We start from the raw sequence: 5321 nt of genomic DNA, 5'->3' as shown, positions 1-5321 counted from the left end.
GGGCCAGCGGTGTTTAGTGGATAATCGTTATACCATTTTGGGAGTGTTAGTATTTATTTTGATGTATGTATAAACAGTTGTATGACAACGTTGTATCATTTGATAGTTTGTATTACATATTTCGGTATGGGTATACTTTGTATGAAACTCGTGGTAGGCCACGACATTTTGATGTATCTATTTCGCTGTATTATATCATATCTCGTTTAGTTTTAAGTCTATTGATCTTGTTAGTTAAACGAGTAAGACTGAGGTTCTCAGGATTTTTACCTGCATGTGAAGATTGCTCTTGGAATCAGCGTGGGCATTGGCCATTGTATGTGTCGGGTGTTTCATCTGCACGTGAAGTTTGTTCTCATGGCGCCGCATGTGACAGTTTTAAAAAAAAAAAGATCCCCAGGAATTTCCTTATAGTGACGTGCCCGTGTAAGGCGGGGTGTTACAATATTGGGTTTTATAGTTGTAAACTTTATTACATAGTGATATTTTTCCTCTGTAGTCCTGACGGTCGTGGTTTTTCCCTTTTAGGGTTTTTCACGTAAAATCTCTTGTGTTTGAGTGTGATTGCATCTTTTGTTTCTCATCTTATTTTTTTTCCCTTTCAATAAGTGGTATCAAAGTTTTGGTTATCGGTCGCCTAGTACGTAAAGGATATGCCAAGCATGATGAAGTTTGATTTTGAAAAGTTCGATAGGAAGATCAATTTTGGCTTGTGGCAAATACAAGTTAAGGATATCTTGATCCAATATGGGTTACACAAGGCATTGAAAGGCAAACCAACTCTTGAAGGCTTTGAAAAATCTAGTAGAGCAAGTTTGGCAAAGGGCTCCAAGGATTATAGCGTTGGAAGTTCGTCTCTCAATTTTGTGAGAGATAAAGATGTTCTGTAAAGAGATGGATACATCCTCATGGCATGCCGCTAGACCACTAAAGTTGCCATGAAAGAGGATGTGATACTTCTAGGGGGTCCACAAAGTTTGCACACAGGCATTGGGTTGGTGGTGATGCAAGGTGTGTGGTGGAAAGGATGTCGATGGCTGAAGAGCTCCTGAGGAAACTAAGCATGGGGGTTGCACTATAGTTTTTCAGCAAGGTATTTTTGACATTGTGCCGTGAAAATATTAGGTGGTATATGCCTAAGTGGTTATACCTTTTATGGTGGGGTACAGTAATCTTGGTGATAGAGAGCATGGTGATTATCGGAAATAAATAGTCATGGTTGTCTCGGAGAATGGATGCATTGTTTTAGGAATTCTTGCTGAGGTGGTGGCTTGTTAGGATTTTCAGCGAGAAATCCTAATTAGTCTTAAGATTATTTCTTATTCCTAATTAGTTTCTTATTTAGTTTGTAATCCTAATTTATAATTAGTTGAAAATTATTGTTAGGTAAGGAAACCTTAGTCTTGTTGAATAAGAAAACTAGTCTATAAATAGGATGGTTAGCTTGTTAGTCAATGAGAGAAAATTACTTGTGAGTGATCAGTGAGATCTAGGAATTGGCTGTAATTGGGATTTGGGTTTAGAGAGAGAATATTAGATTTTATAGTTGTAAACTTTACTACATAGTGATATTTTTCCTCTATTATCTTGACGATCACTTTTAGGGTTTTTCATGTAAAATATCTTATATTTGAGTGTGATTGGATCTTTTGTTTCTTATCTTATTTTTTTTCCCTTTCAACAGGTCTGATCTCCAACTAATTTGTCGGTCTTAGCCTGGGTAACTAAATAGTGGCAATCAATATGAATGTGGAGTGGAATTTGCAGTCCATCAAAAAAGATGGTTTAGGTCTTTAATCATGTGGACAACATAAAAAATCTATCGAATAAAATGTTTATTTTCAACTCCAAGAGGTGGCACCTTTAGAGCATAATATGACTTTGTGGTCTCATGCTGCAACCAATTAGGAAACATGCCCCCGGGATGACAAATTCTAAATGAAATTGCACCCTGCATTTAAGCATAAATCATGTTATGTGTCAGTACATTCCAAATTTTGATTCCACACTGCTAAGGTTATAAATTAGTATTATAACCATTGTTTAGTAACAAAAAAAAAAAAAAATGAACCATTTTGATTAATTATTTATACAGTCATAGATATAAAAGAAAGACTGGTAGTACCTTATAGTTGAGAAAACTTGTTCCAATTTTGTGAGTAGAATACTTCTCTAATTTAGGGCGACGGTAACAAGACAACTCATAGTTCATGATTGATTCAAGTAATATGTTTTTTAATGATGGGTAATTGTAAACTATGATGGCACTGTTGAGACTTCGACTACCTAAAAGCTTTGGGATTGATTGGAGTCTTCAAAATGAGCCAAATGGAGATGCCACAAGTAAGGTCATCGATGCTTTCTAACAGGCTAGAAAAGTTATTTCCTGCAATATATAATGTTTTCAACTTGTTCAATCTCCTAACTTCACTTGGAAAATTTGATAGATGAGGGGATGCAATTGTTAAAATCTCTAATTATGTAAGGTTGCATATACTTTTTGGCAGACAACAAAATTTAGATTTGAAAATACTCAAACGGGTTAATGAGATCAGTCTCCCAATTTCTTCGGGTAATGGACTCAAAGAGTAGTCTTCTATGTGCAATATCTTTAAGCACCTTGAGCCCTGTACAAAGTTTAGTGACAGCCTAAAAGAAACTATACTCGTTTTTGTCAATGTCTGACATTAGTCCAGGCAAGGGCAGATCCAAAAATTTAGGTTGGGGGTTGAAATTTTAAAAAGTTAATGTAATAAAATTCTTATGTAACCAAAAAGTCAGTACAACAAATTTTCATTAAACTTATGTTCAGTGAGGTTTTGAAACAAAAAATTTATCTACAACATATATAATCTACATCTATTGTAAGAGCAAGTTCTCTTTCAATATAGAGTGTCATACAATCAATAAGGAAGTCATCTTCCATTTTGTTGTAAAGTGTCGTTTTCAAAAGTCTCATCCCGTGCATTAATGGGATATTCACAAATTTATTTTTTTTTTCCGAATCCCGTTCAATACAAGAAAACCATTGACATTCAAGATTTCAAGATGGAGCAACTTCAATTTCGGGAGATAAACTTGAAGGAATTGATGTAAATTCACTGGATTGATTTTGCACATTATGAATTGAAGTATTTTCACTAGTATGATGATCTCTCTTTCTAAAAAAAGAAAATAATATTTTTCCTTTCTTCGCAGAAGATTGTTCACTACAAGAAAAACGGAATTTAGTGACGGAAAAATCTGTTGCTAAAACATAAAAATTCATTGCTAAAAATGGCATCGCTAAATTTTAGCGACGGCATAAATTAGTGACGGAATCAGCGACGAAAATTTTCGACACTGATTAAAAAATAAAAAATATTTAAAAAATTAAATATTATTTTAGCGATGGAAAACGTTCCGTCGCTAATACACAATAAAAATTAGAATATTAAAAAAATTAAAATAAATTAGAATTAGCTACGGAAACAATTATGTTGCTAATCAACGACAGAAATGTTTCCGTTGTTGACTTTAATTTAAAAAAAATAATAGCCCACCCTAGAAGGACGCGCGTGCACACGTTGCCTTGCGGGCACCAGGTGGCGTCGCCTTGAGCCACCATGTGTAGCACTAAGAAATGCACTCCTTTCTTGCCTTCCTCAGTTTCGATCCCTGATCTCTCGTGCATGCGCGCGCGACCATCTGAGCTACGAGCCTCCTTAATATATACACTACACATATTAATTATATACTATACTTAGCTACTAACCATTTTAATTTTATTTTAAATTTTAAATCTTTTAAATTCATAAATTAATACTTAAAAAGATAAATGTTATAAATTTTAACTCAACTAATGTACCACTTAAATGTTGTAATTAATTAATTTCTTAAATATTTAAGTTTTATTTGATTAAAAATTAGTTTAATACCATATTTGTTATTATAAATTCTATAATATCATATCAATTTACATATTTTTGGTTTGTAAATAAAATACATAAAATATGCATTTAATACATTTTAATATTTATTTAATACATAATTAATAAATTTTATTTTTAATTTATTTTTTCTTTTTTAGCCATTGGCTAATTTTTTTAATTAATAATTTATTTTTTAATTATTTAGCGATGAAATATTCCTTCGCTAAATATATTTAATTTAAATTTAATTTTTATTATTATTTATTTACTTTTTTGTATTAATTTACTACAGAATATTCTGTTACTAAATATATTTAATTTAATTAAATAAAAAAGATAAAATTTAGTGACGGGTCGTGCCTATCACTAAAAAAAATAAATAAATTAAATAAAAAATGCCAAATTTAGGGATGGGATAACTCGTCACTAAAAAAATAAAAATAAACTAAATAAAAAATACAAAAATTTAGCCATGGGATAGCCCCATTGCTAAAAAATAAAAATAAATTAAATAAAAAATCCCAAATTTAGCTATGGGAAAACCTATCACTAAAAAATAAAAATAAATTAAATAAAAAATACAAAATTTAGCCACGGGATAGCCCCCGATTCTAAAAAATAAAAATAAAATAAATTAAAAATACCAAATTTAGGGACGGGAGAACTCCATCACTAAAAATAAAAATAAATTAAATAAAAAATATAAAATTTAGTGACGTGATAGCCCCCGTCACTAAAAAATAAAAATAAATTAAATAGAAAATTAAAATTTAGCAACGGGGTCACACCTGTTGCTAAAAAATAAAAATAAATTATATAAAAAATAGAAAATTTAGCAATGGGATAACGCCCGTTGCTAAAAAGTAAAAATAAATTAAAAAAATTAATTTAAGATTTTTAAATTTAATTTAATTTAAATTTTTAAATCATTTTGCAATGGAATATTCCATCACTAAATATTTTTAATTTTAATTTAATTTTTTTAATTATTTAGCTAAAGAATATTCCATTGCTAAATTTAAAAATTTAATAAAAAATATTATAAATTATTTAGTGACGGAATTTCTTATCGCTAATTCTGTCTCTAAATAATAAAAAAATAAAAAAATTTGGCGACGGAATTTTCTATCACAGATCCATCACTAAAATTTAGCGACGGAATATCCATTACGAGACATCTCTATTTAGCTACAGAAAAAGTCCGTCGCTAAATTCGTCACTAAATTATTGATTTTTTGTAGTGGTTATTCTATTCTAAATTCTAAGATACACAAATAAAAAATAGCACAATTAAATAATTGAACAATTAAAATATTTAACTCAAGATTTGAGGTAAATGCAAGGCCATTACAACAATTATATTTCTAAAGTTCAAACAAGAGAAGGCAAAAGTATGGTCAATTCAAATAT

This window comes from Diospyros lotus, chromosome 12 (assembly GCF_014633365.1).
Source record: "Diospyros lotus cultivar Yz01 chromosome 12, ASM1463336v1, whole genome shotgun sequence".
NCBI classification, from domain to species: Eukaryota; Viridiplantae; Streptophyta; class Magnoliopsida; order Ericales; family Ebenaceae; genus Diospyros; species Diospyros lotus.
The sequence above is the reverse complement of the archived record's forward strand: the minus strand, read 5'-3'. Positions refer to the sequence as shown.